The sequence below is a fragment of the Triticum aestivum genome, chromosome 7A (genome assembly GCF_018294505.1).
Source record: "Triticum aestivum cultivar Chinese Spring chromosome 7A, IWGSC CS RefSeq v2.1, whole genome shotgun sequence".
NCBI classification, from domain to species: domain Eukaryota; kingdom Viridiplantae; phylum Streptophyta; class Magnoliopsida; order Poales; family Poaceae; genus Triticum; species Triticum aestivum.
In genome coordinates this window covers 693641582-693655976 of record NC_057812.1, presented here as the reverse complement: position 1 = coordinate 693655976, position 14395 = coordinate 693641582, and the positions used below count along the sequence as shown (strand labels likewise).

At 43.8% G+C, this 14395-nt stretch overlaps 1 long non-coding RNA gene and 1 other non-coding gene across 2 annotated transcripts; both read right to left on the bottom strand.

The window, feature by feature from the left end:
- Nucleotides 1-12962: 12962 nt before the first annotated feature.
- Nucleotides 12963-13045, bottom strand: LOC123155111 (small nucleolar RNA SNORD24). Its single transcript, XR_006477227.1, has one exon. It is a non-coding gene; the product is annotated as a small nucleolar RNA SNORD24 (small nucleolar RNA).
- Nucleotides 13046-13634: 589 nt separating this feature from the next.
- Nucleotides 13635-14090, bottom strand: LOC123147993 (uncharacterized). Its single transcript, XR_006473569.1, has 3 exons — nucleotides 14003-14090; nucleotides 13821-13911; nucleotides 13635-13714 (listed from the first exon to the last, which is right to left on the bottom strand). It is a non-coding gene; the product is annotated as an uncharacterized lncRNA (long non-coding RNA).
- Nucleotides 14091-14395: the final 305 nt, after the last annotated feature.

The window sequence follows — 14395 nt, the reverse complement described above, 5'->3', positions numbered from 1 at the left end:
CTGAACCCGACCTCGACCAGGGCCTGGTCCCGGACCCGAACTAAGTCTGACTCGGGTCGCTCGCGTTGTCACGGCCAAGGCCGGCCACACCGTACCACTGCGCTGCTGGAGACGGGAGGGGGTAGGGAAGGGAACCAACTGCTGGTGGTGGTGGTGCCGCCGCGGCGCCTTGTCTTCCCGGCCGCGGTCGCTGGCGTGGGGAGGGGCGGGACCCGGCGGCAGCGGGAGCGGGTCAGTCAATCAAAAGGCGAGAGAGTCTTTCATGCATGGGGATGTTCGGTTTTTTTATAATGATTTTTTTTCGAGAAAAACTTTCAATTTATTCATCTTCAATCATGATAGTACAATTAATACTGAAAATAATGAAAATTACATTCAGATTCATAGACCATCTAGCGACGAGTACTAGCACTGAAACGAGCCGAAGGCGCGCCGCTGTCATCGGCCCTCCCTCGCCGGAGCCGGGCAAACGTTGTTGTAGTAGACAGTCGGGAAGTCGTCGTGCTAAGGCCCCATGGAACCAACACACCAGAACAGCAACCGCTGCGGATGAAGAGTGTAGATCAAAAGAATCCAATCTGAAGACACACGAACGAAGACGAACGATGAACAGATCTGAGCAAATCCACCAAAGACAGATCTGCCAGAGACGCACCTCCACACGCCCACCGATGATGCTAGACGCATCACCGGAATAGAGGCTAGGCGGGGAGACCTTTATTCCATCTTCAGGGAGTCGCCACCGTCTCGCCTTCCTGAGCAGGACACAAACCGTAACAAGGCTAAAAAACAAAACTAAAAACGGAGCCCTCCCACCGGCAAGGGTCGAGATCCACTCTGCCTACATGGCCCTAAGACCACCGGAGACGGGACGGACCGGCACCGGCGCCGGTGGGAGGCAGAGAATCTTAGTTTGTTTGGAGGCGGCAGCTGTAGCTAGGCGGAGGTGTGGGCGTATCTAGGAATCAACAAAAGCCGGTTTTGGGCAATGTTTGTCTCCATCGAGTTTACTTTCATTTTAAGAGACAACATAAAAGGCTGTATTTTGTAAAAAAAAACACAAAAGGCTGTAACTCACTAGCTCTAAATAAAGAAAACATACAAGGTTGTACCATTGTTGGCATTTTCCATGAAAACTCCTTGGGCAATCTTTGGCGCTCGTGTTAACTACATTTACACTACCGGTGATCTCCGGTAGTTTAGTACGTGTAATCTAAGGATAGAGGTGCCACTGAAGCGAAAGGTCTCTATCCTATCCGCATCCACCTTTTCCAACCCCCTATGTTATCGCCGGAGGATGCCACAACCAAAATACCTTGTGGTGGACAACGATGTGGGTGGGATGGGGGATTGCCGATCACCCATTGTGTTAGTGGCTCATGGCGAGCATGGCAACCAAGCACCTCCGTCTTCATCGGAGGATGCTACAACCTCTAGTCTCATGGTGGATGGCGCTGATGGGGCTCTCGTCGTTCTCTTGTCGTGGCCGCTTACGAATGACAATGATGGAGTGGTAGTTGGGGCGATAGCCCCATATAGCGGTCAAGGCATGGTCTCATGCCTTTTGGTAGGTGTTGCTCGTCAATGCTACCGTTCTTCTTCGTCATGAGGCTGGCGAGTTGATGGTGCCAGTTGGACGTGTTGGCGGGGTCTGATTTGGAGTTTTCTATTTCCGACCTTGGGTGAGCTTTAGGGTGGTGGTTGTTGAATGATAGACACTGCGACGGTTAAGCGCGAGAAGATCCAGAAGCATGTGGGTGTCGAGATGTTGCCGAGGTCTTCTTCCCACCTTGAAACCGGGTGAAAACTCTTAGTCCAACGCATCGGAATGGACGGCGACAGACGCTTCAAAGTCATGGGCTTCTTGGACAACCCTTTTTTTTTGGTGGGGGGTTTAGTAGTGATTTATGGCAGATTGGTGACACCTGTGTTTTTTCTTGGGACGGCATTTGAGGCAGCTTACCAGCTTGAAGACTTAAAGCAAAGGCTTCGCCGTGTGCAAGAATCAATAGTTGCATGTTATTATTTTTTTCATGTTATATGTAACTTGCCGCTTCCCTCAGTGCACTTTGGCGTGATCTTTGTTTTGTCTTTGTTCTGGTTGAATGCATCTGTAGTTATTTTTTTTTAGGAAAGAGGCATATGTCCGGCCTTAAACGGAGGCTCTTACAGACAACCCTAACAACAAGTGTTCAGAAAGAAAATAGTTTGATGCATGCCACAAGGTGACAAGACGAAGTAGTGTTTGGAGGCAATGATAAACGACAGTGTCTTCCACACCGGCCAACACCACTAACGCGCGGGCAACTCCCTAACTGATATTGTCCCCGCTCGTGCCTCTCCTCAGCTCATGGGATCGAGATAAGATGCTAGTACTTGACCTTGAGGTTATAGAGCATGTCGCAAATGAACCCCCACTCTAAATCCCTAAACTTCGTACCTTGTACTCATTGATCCCGGTCTATCTCGACCCTTGACCTGTTTGGTGCATACGGAAAAGGATGATTCCGATGGGATCACAGATTACTCTCACTGACTGATGCGGCCAACATGTCATATTTATCTTCCCCTTTCTGTCATTCTCTCTCTCGAGCAAAGCGAGTGCCAGCACAAACACATCACGACCAAGAGCAGCAAGTAGCACATGACAATGACGACCAGCAGAAGCTAGCTGATGCATGTGGGTTCGGTGTAGGCATGTAGTGACGAGCCGACGAGGACGAAGAAGTGCAGCCTTCGGGACGTGGGTAGCAGCTGCACATGGAGGTGGGCCGTGGGCGCGCATGCCGGCCGGCGGGGACGTGGTCGCAGCGGGAGGTTGCTGGTGGCCGTGTCCTACTGCATCTTGCATGTCGATCGAGCTCGGAGCGCGCAGCCTCCTCATGTCACCGGCGCGCAAGCCTGGCCAAGGATGGAGATGTGCAGCCATAGGGGAGGCGAGCAGCCGAGCATCAACCGAACGAGGAGGTCGGCGAGGGCACCGGCCTGCGCGGACGGAGGCACAACGTGAGGTCGCTAATGGTCATGCCGTACTGCGTAGCCGGAGGGAGATCAGAGCGTGTGGCCTCCTGCAGTACCCAGCGCGGAGACGACGATGCGCAACAGCGTTGACGATATGCTGGAATTTAGTCTATTTTAGGACAGCCCAATAACTATTTCAAAAATTTCTAATAAATCCTAAAGGCTCATGCAGCTCATTCGTGCAAGTAGGGCTGGGCATTCGGTTTAACTGAACCGTTCGGTTCGGTTATTCGGCTTTTGAAGAAATTCGGTTTTGAGAAAAGGATGACCGATTGGTCATTGAAAAAACTCCTAACCGAAGATTTGGTGGACCGAGATTTCGGTTCGGCCCTCGGTTGAGACTTAATTGACCGACAGATTAGGGAAAGGAATGAAAGGAAGCGATACTTCAGAAATTGATTTGCAAAGAAATATTGAGTACACACGCAAGACAAGATCCTGTGAGTACAAAATCAGATCCTAGTAGCAAGAACTTCAGGTGAACAAATCAGCAATAAGATGCGAATGCAAGACAATCAAAGAGAAAGCGGGAGATAGGAGGGAAGAGGGATGCGTCCGCCATAGTTCACCACCGCCGTTGGTCGTTGCCTGCAGGGGTGGAGGGGAGTAGAGGCAGCGCATGGCGGCTAGGGTTAGGCGATGTGTGGGGGAGGAATCGGGAGATAGAAGAGTCGAGGCTCGAGGCGCAGGTCGGTCGTCTACTGGGCTAGTGGAGAAGGAAGGAAGCTGGGCTGTGGGGTGGCCCATTACATAAATTTGAGTGCACGTGCCTGTTTATTCAGTTTCATCGGCCCATTCGGGTAACTGACGCATGACACCGAGTTACCCAAATTAATTTCGGTTTTAAAAACGTGCTGACCGAACTAAACACTAAAACTTTCGGTTTTGGTCTTTTCGGCTTCGGTCTTCGTTTTTTCGGTTCGATTGTTCGATCCTCGGTTAATATGCCCACCCTTACGTGCAAGGCAGGAGTTGGATCTTCTTATAAGGAATGATGTTTTCCCATATGTATGAGCATGATAACAAGAGGGACATTCACGCGCGCTCATCCTCCGCCGCCCGCCTCGCCGACGCCTAAATTTTTGCCACGCACGAATGATATATGAAAGGTCACACGGAAGTTGAAAATATTTTTGCTATAGTGGAGACTGAATGCGAACTGCGCATCCCTTCGGCTGCTGGCTGTTCACTTCGCCTCCCTCTCTTCGTTTCACCTCCCGTCGCTGCCCCCTCACCTTCTTCTCTTGCACCTATAAAAAGGAGGCCGCTCCTCCCAGAGAGACGCACAAGAACAACACAACCCTCTCGCCTCTAGGTTCCTGACTGTAGAAGTGCATGCTCTAGCCAATGCAACCAAAAAACCGATCTGATGGAAGAGACTAGGCAACACATTATACGTCAACACTGCCCCTCACATGTGGATGTGGCTCCCTCAGGCCTAAACGTGGACCGAAAGTGGGCTGCAATTTAATTGCGCCAGCCGGGTCTTGAACTCGAGACCTTTTGGCTCTCATACCATGTAGAAGTGCAATGCAACCAAAAGACTGATCTGATGAAAGAGACTAGGCAGCACATTATACGTCAACAGTGACCATTGAGCTACTGCTACGATCTTCCCCATCCCGGCTTGCGGCGTGCACCGCAGGTCGGAACACTAGGCCTTCGAAACCGCACCTCTTTGAGTCCTGTAAGGGAGAAGGGTGATAAGTTTTTTGGCGAGCGCTCCGCGCGACTACTGACTTCTTCATCACAGACTCCGACGCCTACTTCCCTGACGACGACTTCTTCCCCGACATCGATAACCTCATCGACGACATGGCTGGCGAGAATGTCGACCCCAAGTCCAGTCTTTCTGCTACTGCTGCTGTCCCGTACGTGTTTGATGACCCACAAGTATAGGGGATCTATCGTAGTCCTTTCGATAAGTAAGAGTGTCGAACCCAACGAGGAGCCGAAGGAAATGATAAGCGCTTGTCAGCAAGGTATTCTCTGCAAGCACTGAAATTATCGGTAATAGATAGTTTTGTGATAAGGTAGTTGGTAACGAGTAACAAGTAATAAAATTAAATAAGGTGCAGCAAGATGGCCCAATCCTTTTTGTAGCAAAGGACAAGCCTAGACAAACTCTTATATGAAGGAAAGCGCTCCCGAGGACACATAGAAATTATCGTGAAGCTAGTTTTCATCACGATCATATGATTCGCGTTCGGTACTTTGATAATTTGATATGTGGGTGGACCGGTGCTTGGGTACTATCCTTACTTGGATAAGTATCCCACTTATGATTAACCCCTATTGCAAGCATCCACAACCACAACAGAAGTATTAAGGTAAACCTAACCATAGTATAAAACATATGGATCCAAATCAGCCCCTTAGGAAGCAACACATAAACTAGGGTTTAAGCTCCTGTCACTCTAGCAACCCATCATCTACTTATTATTTCCCAATGCCTCCCTCTAGGTCCAAACAATGGTGAGGTGTCATGTAGTCGACGTTCACATGACACCACTGGAGGGATGACAACATACATCTCATCAACATATCAAACGAATACCAAATTCACATGACTACTAATAGCAAGACTTCTCCCATGTCCTCAGGAACAAACGTAACTACTCACAAAGCATATTCATGTTCATAATCAGAGGGGTATTAATATGCATAATGGATCTGAATATATGATCTTTCACCAAGTAAATCAACTAGCATCAACTACAAGGAGTAATCAACACTACTAGCAACCCATAGGTACCAATCTGAGGTTTGGATACAAAGATTGGATACAAGAGATGAACTAGGATTTGAGATGAGATGGTGATGGTGAGGATGTTGATTGATATTGACCCTCTTCCGATGAGAGGATCATTGGTGATGACGATGGTGATGATTTCCCCCTCCCGGAGGGAAGTTTCCCCGGCAGAAGAGCTCCACCGGAGCCCTAGATTGGTTCCGCCAAGGTTCGGCCTCATGGCGGCGGAGTTTCGTCCCATGAGCTAGCTTATGATTTTTCTCGGACGAAAGACTCCATATAGCCAAAGATGGGCATCGGAGGGACACCAGGGGGCCCACGAGGCAGGGGGGCGCGCCCAGGGGGTAGGGCGGGCCCCCACCCTCATGGCTGGTGGGTGGCCCCCTCTGGTGCTTTCTTCGCTCAGTGTTTTTATATATTTTGAAAATAACTTCCGTGAAGTTTCAGGACTTTTGGAGCTGTGCAGAATAGGTCTCTAATATTTGCTCCTTTTCCAGCCCAGAATTCCAGCTGCCGGCATTCCCCCTCTTCATGTAAACCTTGTAAAATAAGAGAGAATAGGCATAAGTGTTGAGACATAATGTGTAATAACAGCTCATAATGCAATAAATATTAATATAAAAGCATGATGCAAAATGGACGTATCAACTCCCCCAGGTTTAGACCTCGCTTGTCCTCAAGCGAAAGCCAAAATCGAAAAATATGTCCACATGTTTAGAGATAGAGGTGTCGATAAAAATAAAATACGGACATGAGGGCATCATGGTCATTGTTAGAACAACAACACTATTCTAATCCCAGCATTAGAATAGTTATTTGGATCACAAAGCGGCTATATAGGGGCTGAGCGGATGCTCCCGAGATCCCGAATAGAGAAAAAAACCAGCTCGAACAGCCCATTACAGCAGCCCATGACCTTCTCCTCCCTGTCCAAGCCACCGCACTACCCCTCCACACCGGGGCCGCGCCGCCGTCCCCGCCGGCGCCGCGCTGCCGTCCCCGCCGGCACCGCGCCGCCCCTCCAAGCCCGTCCAGCGCGCCGCCTGGATCTTGTCGCTACCGGCCGCCCATGCCATCTTCCCCGACCACCTCCGTCGCTGCCGTCCTCCCGTCGACGACTTCCGCCACCATCCTCCCCCCGACCACCTCCGGCGCCGCCATCCTTGCCCAAATCATCTCCACCACCACCCTGGGCCCTACCTCCGTGTCCATCCTTCGCCCCAGCCACCTCCGCCCTCGCCTACAACCACCTCCCCGACCACCTCCACCATCGTCCTCTGCCCCGATCACCTCCCTCTACCCCGACCACCTCCCTTCCACCCGCCCCAACTTCCCCTCCGGCGTGACCTTCCCCGCACTCCGCCGCGACCTTCCCTCCCCTCCAACATGGCCTGCCCTCTGCCACTGTTTCTTCCATCGTGCCACCGTCCCCACTCGCAGATCGAGCCATGGCCGGCGAGATCCATCATGGCTCCCCTACAACTCCCTGTCTTTCCTCGTCCTCGTCACCTGCTGTTGCTCCTGGGTGCTAGTGCGCTCTCCCTGCTTAGCCGCCATGGCGAGCCTCCTGGATGGAGCTCGCGCGCCTCCCCAACTGCAGCGTCAAAGGTCGTTCAACGCTGCAACACAAGGCCGTTTAACGCCGCAACCCCATTGCATTCAACTCCCCCGATCTCCCTCTTATCTAACTCTAGAGAGCAGTGCCACTGCCCCGGGTGCTCTTCCACCTCCTCTGAATCCGACTGGTGAAGTCCCCCTTTTGCGCCTCCACCTCTCATGGCTAGCCCTGACCACCATGCTCCTTTTCTCTTCCTCTCTCTAAAATTCTTGTAAACTATGTTCGCTTGATGAGGTGATTTGTCCACAAACAGAACAATTACGTGTCACCGACGCTGATCTACACCATCCCGATACCTGACCTTCAGGGGTGCCAGTGGTGGCCTTCATCGCTGCCCCCCACTGATGCAGGCTATCTCCCGACCCGCTGTCGTGCATAGCCCAAGCAACGGTGAAACCATCACACCCAAGCTACCATCGAGTACAGGGTCGGCGGTAGTGGGGCCTCCACCGCTCCAGGGACATCTAGGCACAGCCTAACGCGTCGCTGCATGTGAAAAACAAAAAAGGGCATTGTCCAAGTTGTGTTCTTTGCCATTTCTGTACTCAACCACTTTGGTTCATTGTTTTGCTTTAGGAGTCAATATGAAAGGAATTTATTTTTGATCTGGTCGTTTATGCAGTGTAAATCACCTATTTGTTTTTATGCTTATGTAAACTATTAATTTTGTTCATCTCAGTCCGGTCATAGCATGGCTGTAATTAATTACAAAAAAAATCAAGAGAAGCATTATAGAGTAGAAAAAAAGAATATGGTCGAGAAGTTCAAATTAAAGTAACACAGAAGTTCAAAGTATGTTAAAACCTACTAGGATTTAGACGCTCAAAAAACAAAAACAAAAACAAAAACAATGCCATTTTGGGTATTTTTCGAATACTAAAGATTAAAACCAAGAAGTTTAATTTTAAAAAACAGAGTAGTTCAATGGATGTAAAAAACTCATGTTTTCTCGTTACTAGAGAATAAAACCAACAAGTTCAATTGGAAACAGCGGAGCAGTTTGATATTTATTTGAAAAATTGGATTTTTTTCCAGTTATGAAAGAATAAAACCAATAAGTTCAATTTGAAATAATGAAGAAGTTAAATTTTTCTAACCAAAATCCAATATTCATATTTCTTAAAATACACAAAAGAAGTTTAAAGAAAAAAAGTTAGAGCGGTTCGATGAAAATACAAAATCAGATTCTTTTTTTTGTTATTAAACTAAAACAGATAGACGTCCAAATTGCTAACTGCCGGAAGCTGACATATTGCATGGTGTGCATTTCGTGTGTGACAAAAAAGAATAAAAAAGCAAAGCCTACAAATTTTGTTTGCTAGATGTTCAAGTGCTTGGCCCGGGGAGTTAAAAAAATACTTGTGAGAGAGGTTCACCATGTATTTACATGTGCAAAAAGCGCACAATAACTGTTGTTTTGCAAATTAAAATAATTCTCAATCCATCAAAAATTTGAAATAAAAATGCTCTGCATTAAAAAGTTTCTAGAAAATTCAACAACTTTCCAAGGTGTATAAAATATTCTTATTCTGAAAAATGGTTAAATTTTTTATAAAAAAGCTTTCCTCATTTCTAGAAAATCCTATAGGTTCAAATTAAAAAGATGAAAAAGTTCAATGCTTGTTACAAACACAAAGAAGGTCATTAAAAAGGCATATCAAACAATTTCATAAAAAAATCTCTGTTAAAATAAACCTAGAAGTTCAAATTTAAAAACGGAGCAGCTCGATGTCTATCAAAAAGTAGGATTTTCCGTTACTAAAAGAAATAAAATCAGGAAGTCCAAATTAAAAAGATGGAGAAGTTAAATGATTATAGAAAACTCAGATTTTCCTCGTTATTAAAAGAATGAAACGCAAGAAGTTCAAAAACAAAATAACAAGAAGTTCAACTTTTAAAAATAGAGCGCTTCAAAATTTCGTAAAATAGATTAAGAAATAAGACCAGGAAGTCCACATTAAAAAGATGGAGAAGTTCGATGATTATAGAAAACTCAGATTTTCCTCATTATTAAAGAATGAAAACAAGAAGTTCAAAAATAAAATAATAAGAAGTTCAACTTTTAAAAATAGAGCGCTTCAAAATTTCATAAAAAAGATTAAGAAATAAGACTAGGAAGTCCATATTAAAGAGATAGAGAAATTCGATGATGATAGAAAACTCAGATTTTCCTCGTTATTAAAGAATGGAAACAAGAAGTTCAAAAATAAAATAATAAGAAGTTCAACTTTTAAAAATAGAGCGCTTCAAAATTTTGTAAAAAAGATTAAGAAATAAACCAAGAAGTCCATATTAAAAAGATGGAGAAGTTCGATGATTATAGAAAACTCAGATTTTCCTCGTTATTAAAGAATGGAAACAAGAAGTTCAAAAATAAAATAACAAGAAGTTCAACTTTTAAAAATAGAGCACTTCAGAATTTCATAAAAAAAGATTAAGAAATTCAAATTAATATTCATAAAAAACTCAGATATTTTCATGTAACCGAGAAAAGTTTAATTTGATAACTGCTAGAAGATCACGGACTACATGATGTGCAATTTGTATTAAAAATAATAAAAAAGCAAAGACTAAAAGTTTTGTTGTTATAAGTTCAAGTCCTTGGTTGGGTGGAAAATTATTGTTAGATAGGTTGTACAAACGAAATATCATTTGTGTAACACTAACGAATGGATGAGAAAATTACAAACGAAAATACGTCACAGAAGTTGAACGTGAAAACAACACGAAGTTCAACTACTACACTGAATGAATTTCAGATGAAAAACTTTTAAAATCGCTGTGAGTATGGAAAAATGAACAACACTGGAAAGTTGCGTGTTTACAACAGCTTTCCATCGGTATATAACTTGCTCAATTCCGGTGAGTGCATGGAGAGCTACGACCAGTTGATGGAGATATACGAGCAAAAAAATCACGTGAAAAATAGAGTGAAGCTCAAGTAGACATGCCGAGAAGTTCAGGTTCTTCATGTGGTGCATTTTCGAAGAATCTGTTTCGCGATAAAGGCAGAACGAATGATCTCGTCATTTTCGAAATTACTTGAAAACGGCTAGGAATCACAGAAAACCATCAACATGAAAAAGTTTCGCATTTTCCTTAGCTTTTCAACGGTATATTATTTGCCCCATTCCGATAAAGTTTGTGGAAATTACGGCGAAAATACATTTTTAGCAATTTTTAAAATTGACTTAAAAGAGTATGGAATTGGGAGAAACAATATATACCAAAAAGTTTCGCCTTTCCTCAAGCTTTCCAACGCCGTATCATTTGTTGCATTTGGACATACAGTTAAAAATATAGATCGAAAATACGAACTCGGTGGAAATTGTACCATTTTCTAAATTACTCTTAAACCGTTCAAAATTAGAAAAAAAAACTTTCTACATGAAAAAGTAGCGCATTTTCATAAGTTTTCCAAGGCCATATCATTTGCCTCAGTTGGATTAGCCGTTTAGAAATGACATTGAAAATACGAACTCGGCTGTTCGGTTTGCGAAATTATACGATTTTTCAAATTACTATTTAACCGTAGGGAATTAGAGAAAACTTTCAACATGTGGAAGGAGCGGTTTTGCAGCAGATTTCCAACACCATATTATTTGCCTCATTCAGATAAACGGATTAGAAATGCGATCGAAAATACGATTCACGTTTTTTGTATAAAGAAAAAACAGTTTTCAAAACTGCTCTTAAACCGCTTATATTTTGCCAAAAAATTAACTTGGGTCATGGTACTGGTGTCCATAGCTTTTCAACAGTATATCGCAAGCCCCATTTGGGCAATGTTGGCGGAAGTTCAACCTAGCATTGGGAGAAGTTTAGGTCGAACAACTTAGGCAGTAAAATTACAAAAAATGCAATTTCATCATGACCCGGGAGCAAAATCCACCAACGAGCAAGATTCCTATTTAAAACCGGTATTTAGTTGCTAAAAAACGTTTCTACATTACACTAACATCAGATAGAACACAAGTAATAAGAATAATTCGCGGGGGAAGCCATGGTTGCGAAGATAGCCCGAAGGTCGGGTTCGTACAGAGGGAAGTTCAGGCGCGTTACTCAGGCAGTTCAGGTTGTGATCAGAATATTATTCTGATCCCGTGATCAAAATAGTGTTTATGTGTGTGTGTGTATATACATATATATTGTCATATGATCTCTTATTCTAAAGTAACAATTCAATCACAATTTCAAGTATGAATCATAAACTTCATTGAAAACTAACAAACTCTAATCTTAGTCATTAAAGCAATTGCAATTTTCATAACATAGGAAAGAGTCAATATAAGAGATTTTCAGCAAGTCCACATACTCAACTATCATTTCTTCTTTCACAATTGCTAACACTCACACAATATTTATGGGTATGGAGTTTTAATCGGACACAGAGAAATATAGGGGCTTATAGTTTTGCCTCCCAACGTTTTACCTCAAGGGTAATCACTACAAGAAATATGTCAACTTGTGACCACCACTATTGGTCACTGAATGGTCACAAATTTTCATTTGTGACCTTTTTGTGACCAAAAACATAAGGTCAAAAGCTGGCCGTCATAAACTGACATTAGCGACCTTTCTTATGGAATGGTCGAAGACGTTTATGACCAAAATACGTCTACTGTGGCGTTTTGGTCACTAGCAACCTCCCCAAGCCACGTAGGCATCCAGCGTGGCAAGCTGATGTGGCACAAGATTCAGCCCGGTCCAATTCGGTTTTCTACATGGGCCTAGCCCAACAATTCGGCCTTTTTACTGTATATTTTCTTTATTAATTTTCTCTAGCTACATGGGCCTGGCCCAACAATTTGGCCTTTTTATTTCTAGATGCGGCCTTTTACAACGTATGATCTTTTACTTTTTGCTATTTTATTTTCCACTGTTTTACATTTGTCCCAAATATCATAATATCATACACTGGTCCCACACGTCAGAAATTTCAAATGTGCTCAAATTATTTTGATAAGTGGGTCGCATGAGTCATGTTTTCATTGGACACATTTTCAAATCACATACATAATTACTATTTCATATGAAACAGGAATTGTAATTCTGAAACATACATGAAATTCACAGAGAGAAGATACATTAAATCACATACATAATTACTATTTCATTCACAAACAGAGAGAAGATACATTAAATTCCCAGATAACCCATCTATTATTACATAACTTGCTATATAAGAATGTCTTGGAGCTTCTTTGAACATCTTTTGTCTTGAATTTACTCAAAATATCTGCCAACAAGAAAACAGAACAGCAAGGATAGGGTGAATAACAATAACAACAACAACAGGGGGTGCTATTTAGTAGTAAGATCAAGTCTGAAATGTAAGAATGCTTTGTTGTAATTGATAACTAAAATCTACAACAGCTCATAGTGGCAGTAGCTAAAACACAATCTCAGAAAAAGCATATAATTGATGTGACATAACAAACTAGACAACCAAGAAATTGATGTGGCATAGCTAGTTTCCAGCAATATCCAACGACAAATTGATGTCACATATATGTATCTATCATGCAAACAGCGGATGTATTGTACTGATAACATTAGACTAGAAATAAGAGCCTCAGAGATCTTGGTGGTTAAGATCATCAAGTGGGATAAACCCATTAAGAGTAGCAAATATTTTGATAACATCACAGGCTCTGTTTGGCACGCAGAAAATTAATCAGTTGAAGCAGAGGCAATGTTTGGCATCACTGCATTTTATAGTTCCAAAACAGACAGACAGAGTCAGGAATCGGCAGCAAAGCAAGTATACGTATATAGGAATCTCTACTTGGACCCTAGAGTAAGAAGCACGGCTAGAAGAGCCCAAGAATTAATTAATCATGTGTTATTCTTTAACTGGAATGTATGTGCATCATCAACAGAGAGGTGTGAGCTCTGGACTTAATTGGTTGTGAGAATGGACTGGACTGTTCCAAATACGTGCATCATCATCAGTTCTGTGAAGCAAATCTACATATCATATTTCTAGAATGGGCGCACCCAGTTGCTCACAAGTAGATTCAAACCCAACTTGTAATGCAATGATGTTTCTTGTACAGTATTACTATAGTTACCTAAATTGCCATGGGAATACTGACATCAGAAACAGGGGAACGAGAAGTAAGTTAAATTAGAGCTAGCAGTTCCAAACAATCACTAAAAACAGCAGCAAAAGCAGACACAGATGCCCGACAGAGACATTCCCACAGGCAAAGCAAGCACCTTAAGCCCTCTCGCCACGGATCCTCGAAGAGACCCACCAGGTAGGCCTCTGCAGCCTCCTGAAGGGCCAGCATCGCATGGCTCTGGAAGCGGAGGTCAGTCTGCACAGACAGAACATGATGGTGCTTTTAGTTTACTTGATTCATCATACTATAAGAGTTGACACAATAGGAGCATCACAATGTAGTGCACAAGTTGATTGATCACCTTGAAGTCCTGGGCAATCTCCCTAACAAGCCTCTGGAATGGAAGCTTCCTGATGAGCAGCTCCGTGCTCTTCTGGTACTTGCGGATCTCACTGCAAAGTCAAGCACAAAATTTACTCATTTGAGAATACTTCAAAACAAAACTATAACACATGCTAGAATAGGTTGGAAGATTTTACACACCGAAGAGCAACAGTTCCAGGGCAGTAACGGTGAGGCTTCTTCACTCCTCCAGTTGTGGGAGCAGACTTACGGGCAGCTTGTCAAAAAGCAAAGTAGAGCACAAGGTCAAATTAACAATAATACCATGATAGTCCATATACATCAGTAGGATATCTGGTCATAAGCTGGCAATGAAGGTTGAGGTTCAAATTATACCCAGTTCAATTTACCTAAACCATAAATAAAGACATGGCATAGGTAAACTATCAATATTGCAGTCACAAACCTTGGTGGCTAGCTGCTTCCTAGGAGCCTTTCCTCCAGTGGACTTACGAGCAGTCTGCTTAGTACGAGCCATGAGCAAAACATTGGTTTACCTGAAGCAAAAACAGAACATAGTCAATTCTATAAATT